Genomic DNA, 26,057 nt, shown 5'->3' on the forward strand with positions numbered 1-26,057 from the left:
CTAATCACAATCAATTCATAATATTTTTTTATAATATTTATAATATACGTATTAGACTCATGTCCAGATGTGACACATATATTTTTTTAATTTTTTATAGAGTAAATAATTATTTATGATTTTTTTACTACAAGTTTTCAGAAATTCAGAAACTCCTAAGTCTGACCACCTTAACTTGGTAAAAACCTTATGAAATTTAATTTCTTTTACTTTTTCTCTATAGTAGATGAAGCATAGGATGTGATGCATGTTTCAGTTTCAAAAAATGTTATACCATTTGAAAGTTATGGGTGTTTTCTAATCAGTCTATCAATTAGGGCTATTGTCAGAATTCAAATAGAAAATAAATAATAATTATTTATTAAAGTCAAAATAAGACAAGCCTTATATTGTTGGAAATATGGGAACATCCTTAAAAAACCCTTTTCGGTTTATCAATTTTGGCTACAAAAAAAGTCGTCAACCACCAGTGTAAAGTTTGGAAAATCAAGGAATACTGAAAAACACATTTTTTCAGTTGACTTTCTAGGCTTGTCACTTCCAAGCCAAATACCAAAGCATTCCCAAGCCGAAATTTGAAATTTGAAAATTTTACTACGAAAAATTGGATATCCGATTTTAATAAGTAAATTCTCTACGTAAATTTGCACATAATTAATCCAATGTTTCTTAATATATTAATATATTAATTTATAAATAAATTAGTATATGATATTAGGGAGAGGGAGAGAGAGAGAGGGGGGAGTGGGAGAGAGAGAGAGAGAGAGAAGCAGAGGGAGAGAGAGAGATTAGGGGAGAGATAGATTAGGGGAGAGGGGGAGAGAGAGAGATTAAGACACCATAGGACCCAAAGCATCCCAATATGGTGTCATAATGGGTTGAATGGTGTCCTAAGGGGTTATAAGGGTTCATGAGACACCATATGACCCCTAAGGACAACATACAACCCCTTATGACACCATATGGTATCGTTAGGGGTCATATCATGTCCATAGGGGTCATATGGTGTCCTAGGATACCATATGACCCCTTAAGACACCAAATTCTATCGTTATGGGTCATATGGTGTCCTAAGGGGTCGTAGGACACAATATGACCCCTTAGGACACCATATGACCCAAAGAGACCCAATATGGTGTCATTAGGGGTTATATGGTTTCCTAAGGAGTCATATGATTTCTTAAGGGGTCATATGATGTCTTAAAGGGTTCATATGACACAATATGAACCATAACGGCCAAATATAGTGTCTTAAGGGGTCATATGGTGTTGTAAGGGGTTGTAGGACACCATATGACCACTATGGAAACCATAGGACCCCTTATAACACCATATGGTGTTGTTAGGGGTCATATGATGTCCTAAGGGGTCGTAGGACATAATATGACCCCTTAGGACATTGTAGGACCCGAAGCGACCCTATATGGTGTCATAATGGGTCATATGGTGTCCTAAGGGTTCATAAGGGTTCATGGGACACCATATGACCCCTAAGGATAACATACGACCCCTTATGAGACCATATGGTGTCATTAGGAACACCATATGACCCCTTAAAACACCAAATTGTGTCATTATGGGTCATATGGTGTCCTAAGGGATTGTAGGACACAATATGACCCCTTAGGAAACCATATGACCCAAACCGACCCAATATGGTGTCATTAGGGGTCATATGGTGTCCTAAGAGGTCATATGATGTCTTAAAGGGGTCATATGACACAATATGACCCATAACGACCAAATATGGTTCCTTAAGAGCTCATATGGTGTCCTAAGGCATTGTAGGACACCATATGACCGCTATGGACACCATAGGACCCCTTATGACACCATATGGTGTTGCTAGGGTTCATATGGTGTCCTATGGGGTTGTAGGACATAGTATGACACCTTAGGACACCCTAGGACCCAAAGAAACCCAATATGGTGTCATAACGGGTCGTATGGTGTCCTAAGGGGTCATAAGGGTTCATGGGACACCATATGACCCCTAAGGACAACATGCGACCCCTTATGACACCATATGGTGTTGTTAGGGGTCATATGGTATCCATAGGGATCATATGGTCTCCTAGGACACCATATGACCCCTTAAGACACCAAATTATGTCATTATGGGTCATATGGTGTCGAAAGGGGTTGTAGGATGCAATATGACCCCTTAGAATACCATATGACCCAAAGCAACCCAATATGGTGTCATTAGGGGTAATATGGTGTCCTAAGGGGTCCTTTGATGTCTTAAAGGGGTCATATGACACAATATGACCCACTAGGACACAATATGACCCATAATGACCAAATATAGTGTCCTAAGGGGTGATATGGTGTCCTAAGGGGTTGTAGGACACCATATGACCACTATGGACACCATAGGACCCCTTATGACACCATATAGTGTTGTTAGGGGTCATATGGTGTCCTAAGGGGTCATAAGAGTTCATGGGACACCATATAACCCCTAAGGATAACATACAACCCCTTATGACACCATATGGTGTCGTTAGGGGTCATATGGTATCCATAGGGGTCATATGGTGTCCTAGGACACCATATGACCCCTTAAGACACCAATTTGTGTTGTTATGGGTCATATGGTCTCCTAAGGAGTTGTAGGATGCAATATCACCCCTTAGGACACCATATGACCCAAAGTGACCCAATATAGTGTTATTAGGGGTCATATGGGGTCCTAAGGGGTCATATGATGTCTTAAAGGGGTCATATGACACAATATGACCCATAACAACCAAATATGCTATCTTAAGGGGTCATATGGTGTCCTAAGGGGTCGTAGGACATAATATGACCCCTTAGGACCATAGGTGACAATGTGGAAAACTTTGACATTGAAGGTGGAATTTCTCAACCAAGTGAACCATATGTAACACCTAATTACTTTAGAAATGAAGATGCTCTCATGGATGAAAGACAAATTCCAAATCCAAGACCTTCAAGAACCCCAAAATGGTTATTTGAAATTGATGAGAATATTATTGCGAATCTTGAAGGCTAGAGGTCAACAAGAACCATTCGGTTGTGGGCTACACAACTTTTCAACCAAAATTTTAGCAATAAGACATTGATCAAGCAATGCCAACTCTTTGTTCAATTTCTAAAGATGATAAAGATGAGACCATTGCTAAACAAATTGAAGATTCGTATGAACAAGAAGATGGAGAGAAATTTTATTATTAGAAAAAATCTATTTCATGCTCTCAATTCTATTGGAAAGAATACCAAAGAAAGAGATAAGAGAGTCACTTGAAGAGTGATTACAACCTCCTTAGTAAGCCATCAATTGAGGAAGGCTCATCAAATGAGACAAACTTGTGTTGATTTTAACATAAACCGTAAAACTTTGGATAGAGCACTTGTAGGAAGACAAAGACTTGATGATCCACTTCAACAAGATACATGGGCTTTTGGTGGGAGGCTTCCACGTGTTGATAGAAAGTTGACTGACAATGTGAAGGAGGAGATTCAACAATTTTGGCACTCTAATTATAGAGTGTCACCCAATGTAAAGGACGTTTTGAAATTAATAATCGACAACCCAGACCATACACCGCATCCCAAAAATTTATTGAAATCAAGCCAAACAATGTTGTACAAAAAAATTTGTGAAGTACATCCAACTTTGCAAATATCACAAAGGGCCTTTGAATCTTTGAAAACTTGTATTTCCAATCATGTGAATAAATAGCCTATAAATGATCTGAGGAAAGGAATTATATGTTTTTAAATGTTTCAAAATAATATTAATGTGATATTGATTTAAATAAATTCTTATCTAGATAGGAAAGTAAAATAGTGAAATAGACTTAGAAGGACTAGTGCTTATAAGTATTATGCAAACATTTGTATTGGATCAACACTGTGATTTATTTATTATGTTCTTACTTCCATTTTTTGGTATAATAATTATGGTGATTTGGATGCATTACTTATTCTAATCCTTAGTTTCAATTTAGGGATATATCAATTTAAGATTTTATGTATTTTGAAACAGGTATTTTCTAGTTACAACCATGGTTTTATATTGTTCTTTCCTCTATTTTCATTTTACCAAGGTCATAATTTTATTTGTAAGTTAAATGGTAATGTTTAAACTACATGTTTGTGTATACTTGTGGTTTGTAGATTATGATGTACATTTTTCTAAACAATTTAAATGTTTGTGTGTATTCACATGCTTATACCTTCCTATCTAAATATTAATTATTAAAAATAGATTGATACAAGATGATGCAGGAGCATCACTAGTTCTTGGAAATATTGCATCAACCAAAAACATTTCTTTTAAGCTCATTTTCTAGTTTATAGTTTCAACATTTCTTTCTACATTTTCTTGTATTTTCTCACCAGATCTTGTAGAGATGGATTTTGATCAAGGACCTAATCATCTACCTTATTCCTGAACTACGAAATATTTGGATCTTTTCTAGAAAGTTATCGATTCTAGATTTTGAGACATTTTTTTGGCTTCGAACCCCAGAACCGCTTGGACCTATCTTGATATGGGCAAGCCTTGCAGATCCTTTTCATTATTTGCAAAGCCTTAGTTCGTTGTTCTAACATTCCTTGTCATGTGACTGACCTACCTTTTGATCCACACTTCTTCCTATGAATTTTGTCGAGGATTCTCATTAGTGAAGCACGACTTGGTGGTTTTACGTGTTTCATCATATTCATCATTGTCTAATTCTTCTTGGGCTAACGTGGATCCCTATAGACCATATAAAAATGTAATTTAGCTTGTAGTAACAAGTTTTTAGAATTGGGAAGATCTAATTCTTGGTTAAGTGGTACGGTTTTGACCAAGACTGTAGTTGAGCATGTCCATATCAGGCCAGTGAGCCGAATCTTGTAGCCTGCATATTATCAGCAGATTGTAAACAATTTTTTATTATATAATCAATCAGCTCGGCATTGTCCCCATCATCTTATCTTTCTCTTGTTGTGTTTTAGTCTTACTACATGGTTTAGATAGATCTCATTGAGGTTTCTCCTCATCATGACTACACCAAGTGGTATTAGAGTGAGATTTTGATCAAGAGATTGTGTTGTCCTGAAGATTTTTGTTGTGGGGTGGCTGATTATGTATCTAACCTGAAACTATAGAGGACTAGCATGAAGATGGTGCGAAGAGGAAATAGGAATGGTGGAGCATGTGGGAATGTAGACCCTACTATGATGGAAATGTTGAGAGGAATTGTATCCTAATTGGAAGCTATTGAAATAGGCCAGGGAAGAGGTTGAAATATTGAAGATCTGAGTGAATATGAAGAAGAAGCATAGGGACAAAAACTAGAAAATCAATTTGTCATGGATTCGGATGAGGAAAGGTTCTTGAGGGTTTTGAACAGGGCAAACACCAAACCACATTTTACCCCATAGGAGTATGATGGTAAGTTGGATATAGATCAATCAATGAATTGGATCTATGAGATGGAGAATTATTTTGATTTTAATAATACTATGGAAGAAATAAATGTGAAATATTCCTATACTAGGTTGAAAGGTCATGCATATATTTGGTGGGAACATTTACAAGTTGATAGACAAAGAAGTGGTAAAGAGAAGATCAAATTATGGGAGAAAATGGTTGCCAAGTTAAAATTAAAGTTTATGCTAGCTGATTACCAAGTAAATCTATTCCAAAAGTTACCAAACTTGAAGCAGAAAGAATCAACTATGAAGGAGTATACCAAAGCATTTTACAAGTTGAATATCAGATCCGAACATGTCGATAATGAGGTTGAACAAGTTGCAAGATATTTCAATGGGTTGTGGATGTCAATACAGGATGAAATTATTTTGATCATGTCATAGAATGTTGAGGAAGCTTACCAACATGCCTTGAAATTAGAAGAGAAGTTGAACAAAAGAAATGAGCGGAGATAGAGAGGTAAAGGCGGAAGGTGTTAGTCCCAACCAATGTTGAGAGGGGAGGGGTTAATCAACACTTTACCAATTTTACTCAATTAAAGTTTTTAACTTAAGTTATCATTGACTTAAGATTCATCAATATAAATAAATTATTGTAGAAGAATAACCATGCATGAAAATAAATATAGTGGCACCAAGATTTATCTCGTGGAAACCCAAATGGGAGAAAACCACGGTGTGAGTAGGAAGTCATAGAAGTTGTACTCTTCTAGAGTATGCCCGGTGAAGAGCCATCCCTTGTAAGAGATTACAAAGACACTATTAGGTGCCACCTAGTTAAGGGATTTTGTCTAAGGCCTGTTAGTGCCTTTACCCTTTTAAAGGTAGCCTTATCAAAAGGTCTTAAAATTATCAATTAAGATGACACACGGTTAAGAGATTTTTACAATGGAACCTGTTAAATTCCACCCTATTAAGATATTTTAGTTGCAATGGTTAGAGAGAAACATAAAGATGATCTACTAGAATGGCAACTGATTTGCTTGATCAAATCACACTGAAGGATCACACTATGTCTGCATCGGTTGTGTCTGTTCTACACAACACTGATTTCCTAAATGCACCTTCAACTTTGCCCTCTACCGATTTGTTGATCCTTGGATTCCACTTTGTCAGTCCTCTGTCACTCAACTTTGCACTCTCTTAAACTCCCCCTATGTACAATTTCACATTATCTCAATTCACCTTGACAACAACCATTTCAAGAATGAATTACATGAATTTAATGACCCTACACTTTGTCGCCAACTTTTCCCTCCAAAACATCCCATCAAAATTTCATTGTCATGCCTTAAATCATGCCCCTGAGATCATTGCAGGAATCTCTGTCAAGACAGTTGAACGTGCTGATAAGTCCATCAGTTGACTGGAGAAGACTCTTGGTTTAACTGAACGTTATCAGTCTGTCGGTTATAGACTCTTCTAGTGTGCCGATCAAAATCTGTCTAGCCGATTTCCTCTTGTTTACCTGTTTGTTATTTGCTTAGCCAGTGGACCTCTTCTATGCTAGTCTACTCACCGCAACTTAGTCTACTTACTTCTTGTCATTCTACTCACTACTTGTCGGTCTACTTACTGCTTGTGAGTCTACATACTGCTTGTTGGTCTACTTGTTGTTTGTTAGTCTACTCATTACTTATACTGTTTACTTACTACTAATATATTGTGAAGACTTAAGAGATGATATTGCCAACAATGACAACCATATCATTCACTGGTCATACAAAACTACATCAGAATTCCAACAAACTTACCCTTTGGCATTGGTGGCAAATACTATAAAAATGCTACAAAATTGTGTTAGTTTTGGCCCCTATTTCTAAACCCTATAGCTCATAACTCATATTGTACAAGACTCCCAAAATTGCCCATTTTTCCATCGATGAGAAAGACTATTCAAGAGAATTTGTCAAAATAAAGCAAAAATCTCTTTGAAGTTTTCTTGAGCCACTTTTAAGGAAGATTCCCATGAAGATTGAACCTATTTCATGGTGGTGAAGTGGCCATGTAAGACTGTAATGAAGACCTCCATATCATCAATTGTTTTACAGTCAAGTTCATTTATTAGGCGGTCTACTTCTTTAATATTCAATTGTATGAAATCAATAATTGGTGCTAAATAGCACTAGAGCTCTAACAAAGTAAGACTTCTTTTGTTTTCTTCATCTTTCAACCTTCTGATTTCATTATTTAGCATTTTGACTTTTCCAGTAAAGGTTGATGCTGAACTGGTAAGAGGATCAAAAGAGTTTATCAGATCTTGAATTTCCTTTTGAATCTGATATCTTTTGTCTTCTAAGTCTTTTATTAAGGCAGGAAAACTTGAATATTTCACCAGTAGTTGACCAACTTGCTGTAGTATATTTTTAACTTCTTTTGTTCTGGTAGAAAGAGCAACTTTTCCAACTGATATTTGTTCCATTAAGTTGTCTCCTCTCTTTGCTTCATATTGCCTTACTGTAACCTTCTCCAGATCGGTTGCCTCTGAATTGGTTGCTTTAACAAGAGTATCCAACTGATCAATAATGGTTGTAGTATCATCGACTATAATGTCTGGGATTAGGTCAAAGAGAATTGTCTTGGCCGAAGTGAGAATTCTTGCCTTCGTTTGTTTTCCTCTCAATTTATCCTTTTCAGCTTGGATTCTCGATTTTTCTGAGGCTTGCCTTAGAGTCTACTAGTTTAGACAGTAGCATATTGACATGAATTTTAACAAGGTTTTCTGCCACCTCATAGCCCACAGGTGGAACCCAAAAAGTTTTGGGTTGAACTGCTTGAATGATACAATAGTCAGTGTCTATAACAAAACAAATGTTGTCTTTGTATTTTTGCACTATACTGGTTGGAATTCTTTCCCTCTTGTGCATCCTAGTTTGAAATTCCTTAAAATATCCCCACATTGTTTAACAAAATTTATATCCCAAATCCCTAATCATTTCTCCTATTTGAACCATGATAGGTTTCTCCTATGACCATACTACATTACCCTTATCGGGGAAAATTTTTTGCTCATAGAAAAATATACATACCAGTAGTGAGCCATATTTGAAAGATTGCTTCTTGTCCCTCTTAATTCTTTCCACGTTCACCATAAATTGACTTTGAATCACCCCACATATATCATAAGTTGCATCATCTTTGATAATTGTTATCTCATCTCATAAAAATATCAAATAAAGGTCAAGTATACAAATGATATCATGTTTGTATATGAGATGTACATAAAAAAAAGTGATCTATAATGGTACAATCAAGCATGACTACCTCTAGATATAGAAGGTCTCGTAGCACCTATGTCACCACCAGATGGACCTGCCCCAAAATCTCTACTGGGTGGGTCTTGGCATAATGGCATTATCACACCCCTGTTGTCAGTCCTAGTGTGACTCTATCCTAATCTAGTGGTAGCCAAGGCCGCATAGTTGGGTGCTCTTTTCTCTCGAGGGATCAAATTGTCATATAATCATCTCTAGTACTCGACCTCTTTGATTGAGTACCGAATATCTCTGAATGTGTCTCTATGTGGAGCTCCTGCTACTGCTTTGTCTAAACTATCGACCAATTCCTTTTCTCGACCTTGCCGCTCTATGTGCAGTATCCCTCTCTGTTTGCAGTTGGGAAATCTACCTTTTCTCTGTCTAAATTTTTTTATATTCGCATATTTAGTCTTTCCTTCACCTATGAGACATATTCCTATAGGATAGAGAGAAGGAAGAAAGAGGGTAAAAGTTGTAAGGAAATAGAATTTTTTTTGTTTAGGCACATTTAGGTCTTTCCATAATCAAGTCCCTATTTGTTGTGTTTTAGAATGTTGTACATAGATTTTGTCTGTGTGTGATCCTATATGTTTAGGTGTTGCAACATCGGTGGTCTATGTAGGACCTTTAATAATAGGTTTGCAAATGCAATGAGTGTGATGGTAGAGGAAACCTTTCCAAAAATACATGGTTTCAACAAATAGATGTGTTGTCTATCAATTGATCAAAGAAAATGTAGTAGGATTTGGGATGGTGAAGGATCTAATAGGTAGTGAAAAAATAAGTTTAAATTGTCCAGGGGCACCAACACACTGCACTAGTGTTCACCATGGGATTGAGGTATAGCCATGGATAAGATGGAATGTTTGCAACACAAGGACTCTTGCTTCCATGATATGAAATATTTTTGTTTTTTTCAAGCTCTAGAATAGTCAAAAGGGGTTTGAGAGAGGTCTATAGGTGAAGCTTGCCAAGATAGGTGCAAAGTATAAATGTACACACTTTTAAACTCTACAATGGTGTAAATTATTTTGGCTCCCTAGGATGGAAGGACAACAAAGTGACCTAGCATTTTGGCATGCTTCTAGAGTGGAAGATTAACAAACATTTAAATAGCATTTTTCCATGCCTCTGAAGTGAAAGAATAAAAGCTATTTTGCTAGCATTTTGGCATGCGTCTGGAGTGGAAAAAAAAAAGAGGCAATAGCCTAGCATTGGAATGCTTGCATTTTGATATTTTCTTGTAATTAATAGCTAAAAAATACCAAAAGCTACAATAAATATATTAAAAGTCCAAACATATATAAGAAAACAAAAGAAAAATCATATGTCATGAAAATTAATTATGGTTGTTTTCTTTTCCACTTAGAAACAAGATTTTTGTCTTCCTTCATACAATTTTCAAAAATATTTTCACAGTCAGGACATGGTCATACATATTTATTATAAAATTCAATTCAAGTGAGTTTCATCATTTCTTTCAAGTTAACATCCACACTAAGACCACCTATGGATCTCAGATAGGCGATCACTTTATGGCGATGAAGTATCTATTTTTGAAAATTAACACCCAAATAAATGGGGACACTTAATAGGTTTTTGATAGGAAAACCCATATTGTTGATCAAAAAGTTAACCTTCTCTTCTATAGGTTGTATATCATATAGAATAATATGGGGTTCCTTCTCTAACAACTTCAAAGCTTCCCTATGAGAAATCCCATGTTTAGTCATAAATTCAACCTCCGATTTGAGTAGCCTACACCCTTTTATAAGACCCTATTGAAGAATCATGTCTTCTATAGCTTTTCTTCCTTTCAATTTTTTGAGCAATGCAACACACCTTGACAACTCCCCTACTACTCTCATTGAAAATATAGAAGGTGTTAGGTCCTAGAGACAACTGAGAGGAGGGGCGGTGAATCAGTTGTCAAATAAATTCAAACCAAAAACAACTTAACCAACCTTAATACTTAATACCAGTATGTCAAACTTTATGCCAGTAGATAGTTTATTAGTTAATTACAGTACCGGTAAAGATTAATGCATGAAACAGAAAGACAATAACATCCACTAAACATAACACCAATATTTGTACATGGAAACCCTGTAAGGGGAAAAACCATGGTGGGAAACCTTACCCACAATCAGATGATACTACTGCAAGTAGTATGTGTATGCAAATGGGGTCTGCACATGCAGAAAGGCCAAGCGCCTAGAGCTCACTAATCAAACATAAATAGGATTCACACTGACTATAATTGGATGGTTAAATCCAATAATAATGTACTGCTCAAAATAGCATCTTCATATGCTCGATTCATTACCAGTTCAGTTCTGATATGCCTTCACAAAAACCTTGCTTCAACTTAAATGATTTTTGTGTGTATAGCTATGCTTATTCTCGCATATACCTTCTTATAATTCTTTTTCCCTATCACCTATCGATCTTACAAATAAGATCTTACATATATACCATAACCTAAGACCAATTTTAGTAGGTTAGCTCTAAAAGATATTACAATAAAACTAATTTACAAGTAAATCAATAACCGATGCAATATTCGATTCAACATGTCATATTAATGCATTTACAATAACAACATAATCATCTCCAAAGCATGTCGTGTTGATCTGGAATAGATAAGCCCATTAGTGCTTAATCTGGACCTATTTGCTAGTAACAGCAAATGTGCAAACACAAATATACCAATGAACATATCTCCAAGACAAAGTGTCCAAATGATGTCTTCGACATAATCAGATGTTTTCCATGTCATTCCAAGTGTCGGTGAACAATATATCCTATCGGTGTACCAGATACCAGTGATTGTGCATAAAGTCACTTGCTTGTTGGTGATCATAACCATTTCTCCAAAGTGCTAGAGTTGATAAGTGTTGATAGTTGTTGACATCAATGACAAAACCATACCAAAATACCAATAATCTTCCCCTTTGGCATTGATGGCAACACAAGAAGGAAAAACCATCAAAGTGCCAAAACATAAATGCCAAAAACCAATAAACCAATAATCTCCCAAAAGAGATCATAACAAGAATCAGAATTCAGATACAAAGAGTAATCAGTCTCTCTCAAAGTAATATTCTCTTTGTGTTTTTCCATATCAATCTCTCCCCCTTTCACATCAAATGCCAAAGCCAATACAAAAGCCAGGTTCGAATAGAAAATACCAATCAATTTAGTATACCAACTACTCCCCCTAAGAAGTAGCTCTCCTCATCGAAGCTGGAATAAAATATTTCTCTATTAGTTCTGTCGGTTGATGACAAACATCAATTGTCTAAGTCTCTGCCAGTGGGGGTATGACCCCAAGCTGGTCTTTGAGATATTCAAAAGTCTCCTTAGGCAAAGGCTTAGTGAAAACATCTGCAATCTGCTCTTTAGTATTCACATAAACCAGTTTTACTTCTTTTGCTTCAAGATTCTCTTTTAGAATGATCAATTTGATAGAAACATGTTTAGTTTTAGAATGTAGTACAGGATTCTTAGATATATCAATTGCTGCAGTGTTATCACAATAGATAGTTATAGGTTCCTTGCATTTTACCTTTATGTCCTTCAACATTTGTTTAAGCCATAATACCTTTGTACAGTTAGTTGTTGTTGCAACATATTCTAATTCTATTGTTGATAAAGATGTGCAACTTTGTTTCTTACTCAACCAATAAATTAATCTATTTCCAAGAAAAAATGCTCTGTCGGTGGTGCTTTTTCTGTCATCCACATCTCCTACCCAATTTGCATTTGTGTATGCACATAATTCAAAGTTTTCATCTCTAGGATACTATAAACCAAGATTTGTAGTGCCTTGTAATTACTGGAAAATCCTTTTTATTGCTGATTCATGATTTTCTCTAGGATTACTCTGAAATCTTGAAACAATACATACTGCATTCATAATATTAGGTCTTGTTTGTGTAAAATACAGTAGGCCTCCTATAATAGATTTGTACCTAGTCGGATTAACAGGTGTAGATTCATCCCTTAGTGATAATTTGTCATTTGTAGTTATAGGTGTGCTTATCGATTTAGAGTTCTCTATCCCAAATTTCTTTAGTAACTCCTTCAGGTACTTGGGATTGACTCAAGAATATACCTTTATCAGTTTGTGAAATCTGCAATCTTAAAAAGAATTTTATCTCTCCAATCATAGACATTTCAAATTCATGCTGCATTTCAATAGAAAAGTCTTTACATAATCCATCTTCTCCTCCAAAGATTATATCATCAACAAAAACTTCTATAACCAAGATGTCATCATTAGTCACTTTATAGTATAAGTTGCTATCAGCATTACCTTTAGAAAAACCAATCTTCAAAAGATATTTATCCAATCTAGCATACCAAGCTCTTGGAGCTTGCTTCAACCCATACAAAGCTTTCCTTAGCCTGCAAACCATATCTTTGTTACCTGTCAAAGAAAATCCATTAGGTTGCTCAATTTAAACTTCTTCTTCAAGATCTCCATTTATAAATGCACAATTTAAATGAAAGATGTTTCCTCTTGTTTGATTACCGGTTGCAATTTCCAAACCAGTTCTATTCATAATTTTGCATTTTCTATTATTGAATTGTAACTGAAATCCTTTCTCAACTAATTGACCAACATTCAAAATATTATGCTTTAAACCTTCTACATAGTAAACATTGTCAGTATTATGCTTACCATCAAGAGATATAGTACCTTTTCCTTTGATCAAACAAGATTTATCATCTCCAAATCTTACCAAACCTCCATTATATTCCTGAAAGTTCAAGAATTTACCTTTATCACCAGTCATATGATGTGAACATCCTGAATCAATGATCCATTCATCCTTAACTTCAACTTTAGCTGCCAGGGCCTGCTCTACCGGTTGAACAGTAGGTGTCAGTTGATCTTCTGTTATAGAAACAAAAACCCATCCATTGTCTGTTGAATCTTCATCAGAATCATCAGTGACTCCTTCATCAGCAAGATAACAAGATTTATCTTTATTCTTCTTAAATCTATATCTCTGATATTCAGGGTTAGGCTTGTATGTTCTTCTAGCTTCTTCTCTTAGTCTAGCATGTCTATCAGGGCATCTTGAAGCCATATGACCAATATTATTATAGTTAAAACCTTTAAAGGGTGCTTTACCTTCATACTTACTTCCAACTGGACCTTTAGGCATTTTCCTTGCAAATAGTGCTTCAAGTTCTTCAAGTTCTTCATTTTCTCTCCTGCTTTCCTCAAGTTCTCTTGCATAAAAGGCTTTCCAATCAGATTTGTCAAAAGATGGTGCAGATGATGTTGATGCTTTAAAGGCTAAATCTGTCTTTATAGTAGCAACAGGACCAAATTCATCAATTTCAAAAGCTGAAAGTTCTCCAATCAATGTATCCCTAGTTATTGATGTATTAGGCATTGTTCTCAATTCATTTATAGTAGTAACTTTCATTTTATATACTAGTGGCAATCCTCTTAAAACTTTGAAAAAATTTCATCTTCACTTAAGGTTCCTCAACATTTAATACCCAAAACAATTTCATTTACTCTTTCCATAAAAGTAGAAATCCTTTCATCTTCTTCCATTTTCAGATTTTCATACTTGACTCGGAAGCTTTCAAGTTTTGCAATTTTGATGGCGGAATCTTCTTCATTCTGTGTTTCCAAATGATCCCAAATAGATTTAGCAGTTGATCTATCTGATAATCCCATGATTTGTTGATCTGATAATGCGCTCAAAAGTGCTTCTCTTGCGTTGTAATCATTTTCCTCATCTTTAGCCAAGTTAGGTTGATTAGGTTGATGTTGAGTAGGAGCAATGTAGCCATTCTTTGTAACATCCCAGATGTCCTTTCCAATGCAATTTAGATGTGTCTCCATTCTGATCTTCCATATGCCATAGTTGGTTCCATCAAGTTTAGGATTGTCCTTCCTGAAATAGTTAGTAGACATTGGATCTCCTCAAGCTGTTAAATTTTTGCAAAAGAGGACTAGGCTCTGATACCAATTTTTAGGTCCCAGAGACAACTGAGAGGGGGGGGGGGAGTGAATCAATTGTCAAATAAATTCAAACCAAAAACAACTTAACCAACCTTAATACTTCAATACCGGTAAGTTAGACTTTATGTCGGTAGATAGTTTATCATTTAATTACACTACCGGTAAAGATTAATGCATGAAACAAAAAGACAATAACATCCACTACACATAACACCAATATTTGTACATGGAAACCTTGTAAGGGGAAAAACCACGATGGGAAACCTTACCCACAATCAGATGATACTACTGCAGATAGTATGTGCATACAAATGGTGTCTGCACATGCAGAATAGCCAAGCGCCTAGAGCTCACTGCTCAAACACAAATAGGAGTCACACTGACTACAATTGGATGGTTAAATCCAATAATAATGTACTACTCAAAATAGCATCTTCATATGCTCGATTCAGTACCGGTTCAGTTCTGATATGCCTTCACAAAAACCTTTCTTCACCTTAAATGATGTCTATGTGTATAGCTCTGCTTATTCTCACATGTACCTTCTTATAATTCTTTTTCCCTATCGCCTATCAATCTTACAAATAAGATCTTACATATATACCATAACCTAAGACCAATTTTAGTAGGTCGACTCTAAAAGATATTATAATAAAATTAATTTACAAGTAAATCAATAACCGATGCAATATTCAATTCAACATGTCAGCTTAATGCATTTACAATAAAAGAAAATCATCTCCAAAGCATGTCATGTTGATCTCGAATAGATAAGCCTGTCAGTGCTTAATTTGGACCTATTTGTTGGTAACAATAAATATGCAAACACGAGTATACCAATGAACATACCTACAAGACAAAGTATCCAAATGATGTCTTCAACATAACCAGATGTTTTCCATGTCATTCCAAGTGTCAATGAACAATATATCCTGTCAGTGTAGTAGATACCGGTGACTATGCATAAAGTCACTTGCTTGTCGGTGATCATAACCATTTCTCCAAAGTGCCAGAGTTGATAAGTGTTGATAGGTGTTGACATCAATGACAAAACCATACCAAAATACCAACAAAAGGAACAACCACAATGGATTTTGCAAGGATCTTATCTCTAATGCCCAAGCTCTGTAACTCAGTAACTATTGGTTTTTGCTTGTCTTTAATGTTGTGGGCCAATAATGCAGGGAAATTGCCAAAAAATTGATCCATGTCCTCTCTGCCTAGATCAATACTATTAAGATACATAATCTTCAAAGATAAGGATTTTGTTTTATAAGTTAAAAAAATTAGATACTTAAGATATGGTATACTATCTTCTTCCTTAGTCTACAATCTATTGGAACCCAAATCTTGGGTTCTAAGTTAGTGTATCTATTCAAGTAGAATAACAAAGGGCATTTATCTAAGAATCTGTCTATAGAAGAGGACTTAATTCTATTGTCAAACAAAAACTTGATATTTTCGTTATAATTTTCTAGACCGATAGCCTCTAGTCTAAATCTTACCCAATACTTTGATAGTTTCGAAGAACACAAATGGACATTGAGAGGGGGGGTGAATCATTGTATTTTAAAACTTTAAGTTCAGTGTACAGATTGTAAGGATGTAATGCCAACATAAACACACACACACAAGAGCACTTCATATAACACTAGATGTATGAGGAAAACCCAATGTGGGAGAAACCTCGTCGAGAATAGTTGTTGGAGTTTATTGCTCCAATCTAGACTCATAGGAAATAATACTTTACAATATCTTTAGGGCACCAACCCAAGGAGCATCAATCCCTGATACTTTGAGCACCAATTCAAGGAGCACTAACCCCTAGTTTTATGAGCACCTACTCAAAGGAGTAGTAATACCTGCTCTTAGCACCCACTCAGAGAAAATACAATAAGATTTAGGTTTACAATGATAAAGCTAGAATACATATGAATATTGTAACACTACAAAATTATGGTATCTTGAGAATGACTCTCTCTAATTTTGAGGATTACACCCTATCGGTTCTCTAGAAACAATTCTTTGTTCTTCTTCTCTATTCTATACTCTTTTGTCTTCTTTACTCTACCTCAGCTTCACCTATCTTAGACTTCTATCTATCCTTAATCTTTTGTTGTTACAACAACCCTCACTACTTTGTTTATGCTACTACTCACACTCTAACTCTCTATGTCTAACCTATTCAAAAGTGCACTTTAATTCAACACATAATATATCTCACACCATCAACTTCAAGATATATCTTTAGTTTCACAAAAATCTCTTTCTCATCTACTCCCATAGAATCATATAAGATTGGTCTGCCTATTGTTAGTTCTCTTTTTCAACACGATCTTATTCCTTGTCTACCGAATGATTTTGGACTAGCTGCATACATTAAATATGTTTTATCTATCTTTAGGTTGATCAGTACATATATTACTAAACTTAGTAATCTAAATTTTCCCTTCTTGAATATTGTCTATAGTAGATTGAATTTCCCTCTTTTGATCGTCCATCTGCATTGAATAATCCTGTCCTATTTTCTGCCCTTTAGGGTTATGTTCGATTTAGTTTCTATTATAGGGTTGCTATTTTTAGCAAACTTGATCTGTACTGCAAATCTGATCCTGCCTCTGTTAAGCATCTCAAGCTCATTAACAAACTTCAAAAGGTTCACCATTAATGAGATTATTGTCCTCGTATAAATTTACCTAGACAAATATGACGACTATATGATGCACCTTCACTAACTACAACATATTTGATTTTTTCTATCCACCAAGGAGCCACGTGTCCTTTTATTCTTTATCTAGTTCAAATGTTCAAGGTCAGTCAAGAATCATATGGACAATCAGGCTGCACAAATCAATCAGTTTCCATGTAGAGACTAAACTTTGTGTTATGTAGTCAGCAAAAAAACAATGTTCATCACTATAGTTATCTCGAAGTTGGCTTCTCAAAGCTCCATTTGTATAGTTATAAGTATTGGGTTACCATGTTGCCTCTATTCCATCTTTAAAACATATCCTGTCGACCACTTGATACATTTTATCCCTCATCGGCATGAGTTATTCGGATGAAAAACTCACCTTTGTTTTCCCGTGTCACCATAGGCTATCCCAAATGAAGAGCCTCCAAACCAGAAAGACCACCTATCGGAATAGGCATAACTATCGACATATGATAAACATGCTAGAATGACCAAACAAGTCATTCTAATGACACGTAATCATCCTCCCTTTATCGACATAGGGTATTCTAAAAAGAATACTCCATAGTGAAAAATTTCATTGTTTTAGGTTACTCCAAACTAAAAAAATTCACACCAAACACCCACTTATCTGGATGACCATAACTATCAACATAGAAAAAACTTGTTAGATTGGCATAAGAAATTACTATGATGACATACTGTCAGTTCACCTTCATTCACATAGGTTACTCTGATCACAAACTCCATGGTGACAAAGTTCATCGACATATGTTATTCTGATGATTTTCCTTTGTTGGAATAGCTTATACTATCGGCATACTGGAAAACTGTCAATCCACCTTCAAAAGCTACCTTGATACTCATCCTTGGTCACCTGGTCGACATAGCTATTCTGATACGACAACTTCACCTAGATAACACTTGATCGTTATTGCTATGTCGATATGATAACTTGCACAACACTTGATTATTATTGTTATTTTGATATGATATTGCACTTGCACAACACTTGATTCTCTGCATGATAACTCTTCAACCTGCAACACTTGTTATTTATCTGTTATTTTTTTTCATCACTTGTTGACATCAATGACAATAATACCAACAATCTCCCCCTTTGGCATTAATCTCAACACACAACATCAATGCACATAGACAACTCTTTCTCCTTCTTTCATGTCAAAATATGCATATATAACATTCTCCCCCTTTGACAACAATGGCAAAGGGACCTGCACATGACCTACAAACATTGTTTTCCCTTTCTCCCCAAAAAATGTTCGGCTTGGAAAAGGCCTGACAATTGTTGTTTTATGTAAATTCCATTAGATGTACCATTATTACAATATAAACAACAATGATAATACTGCTCATTAAAATTTTAGAACTCCCCTTGAGACAAACATGAGGTTCAAGGATGAAAAGTAGTAAAATAGTATGCTCTCCCCTTGAATCACAGACCTCAACAATACATTTAAGTACTAAAGGATGGTGGACTAAGACCCAACTTGTATCTTAGATACTCAAATGTGTCCTTTGGAAGAGGCTTTGTGAAAATGCCAGCAACTGACTCACTTGTGGGAACATAATCAACCTTTACCTCTTTCTCTGAAACCTTCTCCCTAAGAAAATGATATTCGATTTCAATGTGCTTTATCCTTGAGTACATGACAGGGTTCTTGGAAATGATAATAGCAATAGAATTGGAAAATGATACTTGAATATCCTTTAAGGCCTGTTTCATCCCTAAAACCTATGAGCAACATGTAACAGGAGCAATATACTCTACAATAGTTGATAGTAAAATTGACTCTTGCTTCTTGTTGTGCCATGAGACCAATCTATCTCAAAGAAAGAAATATCCACCATTGGTTCTCTTCCTATCATCTACACATCATACCCAATTAGAATTAGTATAGGCTTGCAAAGTGAAATCTCATTTCTTTGGATAACATAAGCCATGAGTAAGTGTTCCTTGTAGATACTTGAAGATTTTTCTAATAAAATTTACATGATATTGCTTAGGGGCTTCTTGAATCTTTCAACAATGTACACTGCTTCCACAATATCAGTCCTTCAAATTGTGAGATACAATAGGCTACCATTCATGGATCTATACAAGGTTTGATCTACACTAGGTGACTTATCATCTTTTCTTAATTTGCATCTTGTCACCATGGGAGTACTAACCGGTTTGTTGTCTTCCATCTGAATTTTCGTCAACATGTCCTTGTCATACTTGGTTTGAGAAATGAATATGCCCTCATCTAACTGAGAAATCTGCAAACCAAGGAAATATGATTTCTCTCCAAGCATTGACATCTCAAACTCAGACTGCATCTGATTAGCAAATATTTTGCATAGAAAATATTTGTTTCCTCAAAAGATGATGTCAACTACATATACTACAACTACGATCATATTGTCTCCATCTACATTGATATATAAATTGCTATCAATTTTTCCTTTTTTGAAACCTTGTTGATGAAGTTACTTGTCCAATTTAGAATAACATGCTCTAGATGCCTACTTTAGACCATACAAAGCTTTCTCAATCTGCAAACAAATTTATCATCTTCATGTAGTTGAAATCCTTCAGGTTGCTCAATATAGACTTTTTCTTTAAGATTGCCAATCAAGAATGTAGATTTGACATCCATTTGATATACTTTATATCCTTTATAGGTTGAGAATGCCAAAAACATTCTAATTGCTTCTAGTCTTGTTCCAGGTATAAATGTCTCATCAAAACCTATTCCCTCTACTAGAGCATAACCCTTACACACTAGTCTTGCCTTTTTTCTTACTAGCTTTCCTTCTCGGTTCAACTTATTCCTGTAGACCCATTTTGTTCCAATTACATTTTTGTCTTCAGGTCGAGAGACCAATTCTCACATTTTTCTCTTTTTTATCTGTAGCAACTCTTCTTCCAGAGCCTTTATCCACTTCTCACTCTTGATAGCCTCAACATACGTCCTAGGTTCCATCTCAGTCACAAGTGATAAGTTTACTTTTTCATTATTTGTTGCAAGTCTTCTTCTATTTTGTACATTCTCATTTTTGTTGCTTATGATTTTCTCTTCAAGGTGATTCTTTTGCACATATCTATTTGGATTCTTGTTGGGTACTTCTTCTTGTTCACTTTCAGATTTCTCTTCATCTTAACTATGTGGTTCTTCAATCTAATTTAGTATGCTCTATTTTCCCTTATGTAGATCTTCATCCACTCTTACATGTACACTCTCAATCAATTTCTTTAGCCTCTTTTTGAAACATTTATAGGCCTTTCTATGAGCTGAGTATCCCAAGAAAATGCCTTCATCACTTCTTGAATCAAAACTTCCTAATCCATATTCATCCCATTTGATGAAGCACTTGCTACCAAACACCTTGAAATACTTGACTGGTAGTTTTCTATGATATTGTAACTCATAAGGTATCATTTTGTTGTTCATTCTTAGTTGAGATTTATTTAATGCATACACAACAATATGGACTGCTTATTTCTAGTATACATTAGGTAGATTAGCTTCATTCAACATTGTCCTTACCATCTCCTTGAATATTATGTTCTTCCTTTGCATAACATCATTTTCTTGTGGTATCCTAGGGGTTGAATATTGTCTTTTGATTCCATGTCACTCATAGTAGTCTTCAAATTCATTTGATGTACTCACCTCCACAATTTGATCTCAAACATTTTAGCTTGTATCCACTTTCCTTCTCAACCATCTTCCTAAAGTTTTTGAATCTTCCATAGACTTGAGACTTGTCTTGCAACAAGGTGACCCATGTCATCCTTGAAAAATCATCTATAAGCAACATAAACTATCTTTCTCCATTTAGGGCTCTTGTTCTTGTACGCCCACACAAATCAATATGCACAAGCTCTAGTGTCCTTGTAGTTGAGTATTCTTTAGTCTTCAAGATTACTTCAGCTATCTTTCCTCTTTTACACTCATCATAAAAGGTTCTTGTTGGTTTGATAATCCGGTATGTACGTAGCATACCCTCTTCTATTGAGTTTGAAAATATTATCAAAATTGATGTGACCTAGTCTTCTATACCATAGCCATCTCTCATAAACTTGTTGCATTATAAATTGAGAATCAAAGCATCTTTCAAGTTGTACACATTTTCATCTATCCTTTTTCCTTTAGCAACAAGTTGTCCATTTCTTTCTTTTCTTATTTGACATCCTTTTGAATGAAGTGTATACTTATATCCTTTGTCATACAATTGACTCAGGTGACTTGAGCACAAGAGACTAAAAGAGCTTCACACTAAGAAAATTGTGTTTCCAACCTTCCACATAGGACACATCATGTGCTTTTAGCTTTCCATCTATGTTTAGTGTGCCCTTTCCTTTTATCTTGATTGAAGAGTTGTCTCCAAACCTTACCGAGACAACATTCCAATCTTCAAGCTTAATTAATTTCTTCTTATCACTAGTCATGTGGTTGGAGAAGCCACTATCTACTACCCATAAGTTTTTCCTTTCGGCAAGTAAGGCAATTTGCATAATCAAACTTGACTTAGCTTTGTCCTTTTCTTTTCTACCCAAATTTGATTTTATTTCTCCTTCTTTTCTTCTATAACATTCTATTTTGGTTTGCATTAGGTTTAGATGTTGAAACTGTCTTCTTTTGCTTAGTTGTTCTAATCTTACAATGTTTTGCAATGTGTCCAAGATTTTGATAATAATATCATTTGACATTTTTATTAAATGATGAACCTAAGGGACTGTCATAAGACTCAAAACTATATCTCCTACAATGATAACTTCTATGACCAATACTGGTAACAAATAATATTTGCATCTCTAAGAGCATCAAAAGGATTTCTAATTTCATAACTAGGAGGGGACCTACACATAAGTATACATTTTGTAATTCTACATGACCATAAGTATTTCATTTATAATAGTAGCCATGGAACTAAGGTACATACCAATCATTGTTTGAATTATTTCTCATTAGTCTCCTTGGAGCAGCATAACTTGGTCTTTTTGAGCTCTTCCTCATATCCATGACTCTTTTGAAACCTCCCTCATCCATCTTGGCTTTTACTTTTGGATTAGAATAACTGCTCTTTGTAACAACATCATATGTTTTCTTCTTAGTGGGCTTGCTGACAATGAAAGTTTGTTCATTTCCATTCTTACTTGAAGAGACAAATGTATCTCTTTATTTGTTGATTCCTTGCTTGTAGAACATTGACTGGCATCCAATCCAACTCCTTCTATATCCTTTGAGTTCTTTTTCTTATTCAACATTTTGTCCAATGCATCAGTGTTTCCATCATACTTGATTCTCACCTTAAGTTCATCTTTGCACTTTTCAAGTTCCTTTCAGAGATTCACAAATTCTTCCTCCATCTTTTGATACTCCATCTCTTTGTTTTCTAAATTTAATTTTGTCACTTCATACATTCGTTTGGTTTCTTCCAACTGAGCAGTCATGGCAATGAGATTTCTATTTGATTCTTCAACATTATTGTTTAGTAAGTCATGCTCTTTTATGACAGAACTTTTTGTATTTTTTGAAATTTTTTCTTACTTTGTCAAGTTCTTCAAGAGCACAAACCAATTCTCCTTCAAGGTCAAGCCCAACATGTGCATCTTCTTCCTCACTGTCATCTAAATTTTTAGATTGACCACTGCTATGTATCTCTTTAAGGATCTCTTGAGCCGTGAAGACATTAGTTTGTTTTTCATATTCACCATATTCCTCAATTGACACTTTCATCATCAGAGACATCAGTATCAATTGAGTATAAAACTTTCTTCTTTTGAAAGTTTCTTCTTCTTGGTTTATAAAACCTTTTACCCTTATCCTTGACATCTTCCACATAGTTATATTCCTTCTTCTTATAGGGACACTTAGCAGCAAAATGTCATATCTTACCACAGTCAAAGCATTTGAAAGGTATCTTTCCTCTATACTTGCCTAATCCTTTCTTGAGATTTCTAAAAAAGTTAGCTTCAACAACATCAGAGTCATTTTCATCTTCATTTGTAGCTTGTTCTTTTCCTTTGTGGGTGGTATTGAAGGCAACTTCTCTCTTTGAAGGCTCATAAGTTATTGTTCTTATCTCATAAGATGATAGAGAGATAAACAATTCATCCATAGAGAAAGTCTTTAATTCCTTATCTTCCTTAATAGTTGAGACCTTTGTATCATACTTTGAGGTTAATGATCTCAGAACCTTCTTGAGAGTAACTTCATCTTTGACTTCTTCTGCGAGTCCTCTTATAGCACTCATAGTCTCATCCACTCTTCGTAGATAATCGGCTATATTCTCTTCTTCTTTCATTTTTTAGGTTTTCAAACTAAGCTCTTAGATTTTATAGTTTGGCTTCTTTCACTTTGGTATCTCCTTCATATACACTCTGTAGCTTGTCCCAAGTTTCTTTTGCCGAGGTGCAATGCAAGACTTTCAAAAACTCTGTATTTGACAGACCACTCAAGATTGCATTCTTAGCTTTGGTATTGTTCTCATATTCCCTTTTAGCATTGGGATTGGTGGGAGGAACTTGACGGACTATATAAACATTTTTTACTGACATCCAAACATCAAATCCTAGGGAAGACAAGTAGGTTTCCATTCTTCTACTCCAGAAGGCATAGTTAGTACCATCAAAGGTAGGTGCTTGAGAGGAGGATTTATTCCTAGCCATTGTGTTAGCCAGAATCTACCCAAGATAGAGAAACATTTTGTTGGCATTGCACACTCTAATGGTAGTTGAAGGTGATTGAAGGTGTTGTCATTGATGGCAACCTTGGAAGCTTATGACACCAACACTGGTAGACACTACACCAGAAGATACTTCACCAGCAGCAACAACAATGTATACAAGCACACCAGCCGACAAGATTTTGATTATTGTATTTAATTGTAAATACCCTTTTGTAAGTCGACATGGCATATTGTAATAAGACTCATATATGTATGAAGTCTTGTAAATCATTTTCATATGAAAGGATAGGACATAGATAGGATGAAGATGATGAGCGAATATTAAGGCATATTTTGTATAAGGTTTTTTGGTTATTGTATGAGCTTAAACCGGTACTGAACCTGGCATAGAAGATGTCATATTGTAGTAGTACATTATATTGGATTCTCATTATCCATTTTATAAGTCAGTGAGACTTCCATTTTGTATTTGAGCAGTGAGCTCTAGGCGGTTGGCCTTCCTGCATGTGCAAGCACCTCATTGTAAGTAATATCCATTCATTGGCCAGTGAGTGAATATTGTGGCTCACAAATCCCACTGAGGTTTTTCCCAAACTAGGTTTCTTCGCCAAAAATCTTGTGTTATGGTGTGCTTTCTATGCTGTTAGGAATGCAAAATACTTAATAAGATCAGAAATTTTGTTAACCAGTTATATACTAATTCATGCCCCCTCTTAGTATCTTTGGGACTATCATCAATCGTAAAAATTGGTATCAGAGCTTGGTCATCTATTTTCAAAAGCCTAACAGCTTGAGGAAGATTTTAACATCGGTACAAATGGAAAACTTTAGAAAGCAATTATAAGCAGCTCTTGTAGACTTTGATGCAGAAATGTTGAAGAATATCAAACTTGAAGATGATCTGAGGACTACACAAGAATTCATTCAAGGACTTCTTGAAAATCTCACTATTGCTAGAAAAAAAAGAAAATAACTTCATGAGAAGATGCAGAGTGATGATGATGAAAATGAAACTCTTAATGATCTTGTGAACAAGTTGAGATAAGAAAACAGTGCTATGAGGAATGAAATGAAAGATATGACTATGAGGTTTTGTAAAGACATTGAAGACAGAAGGGAATTTTGGAAAATGAGTTGGCTACTGCTAATCAACACAAAAGAAATTCAAGAAAAGTTCAGAAGAACTTGATGATATCCTAAAAAGTCAGAGACCTAATGGAGAGACTAATGGACTTGAATTTGAAGTTGGTGAAAGCTCCAGTACTGCAAACAATCATGATCATAGTAAACCGGTAAGACAACCTAATGCTTAAAAATTTAATGGGAAATGCTTTAACTATAACAAGTATGGACATAGAGCAAATCACTGTAGATCTAGAAACAATCAGAACATTAATGCACCAACCGGTCAATGTTTCAAATGCAACAAAATTGGTCATAATTAAGAAAACTGCAAAATGAATGTAAGATGTTATGTTTGTGGAAAATTTGGACACTTATCTAATCAATGCAGAACACAAACTGGAATAGGATATGGAAAGGCTATTCAGAAGAACAATGTGACTTGTTATGCTTGTAACAAAATTGGACATATTGTTAAATTTTGTAGAAGTAAGACTTCATCGGCAAATTATAAAGGACCCAGTTTGAAAGGCAAAGAGAAGGTAGATGAGGTAAAGCAAGAATTTTCAAAGCAATATATTAGAAAGAGAGATCAGAATGTTGATAAGACTATTCCTTCACCGATAGAACAAAGTATTACTCCACCGGTAGGAGATTATTGATCCAATTGAAAAGAAAACTTTTGGAGGTATGGAAACAAGAAGAAAATCATGTAAGTTTACCCTCAGTCGATGGTGAGAAGATGAACTTATTCTTTACCGACAAATGTGTTAAGTTTCACTTAACCGACAGGCATTTATGGTGGTTGTTGGAAGAAAAGATATTATAAATCAGT

This window comes from Cryptomeria japonica, chromosome 8 (genome assembly GCF_030272615.1).
Source record: "Cryptomeria japonica chromosome 8, Sugi_1.0, whole genome shotgun sequence".
Taxonomy (NCBI): domain Eukaryota; kingdom Viridiplantae; phylum Streptophyta; class Pinopsida; order Cupressales; family Cupressaceae; genus Cryptomeria; species Cryptomeria japonica.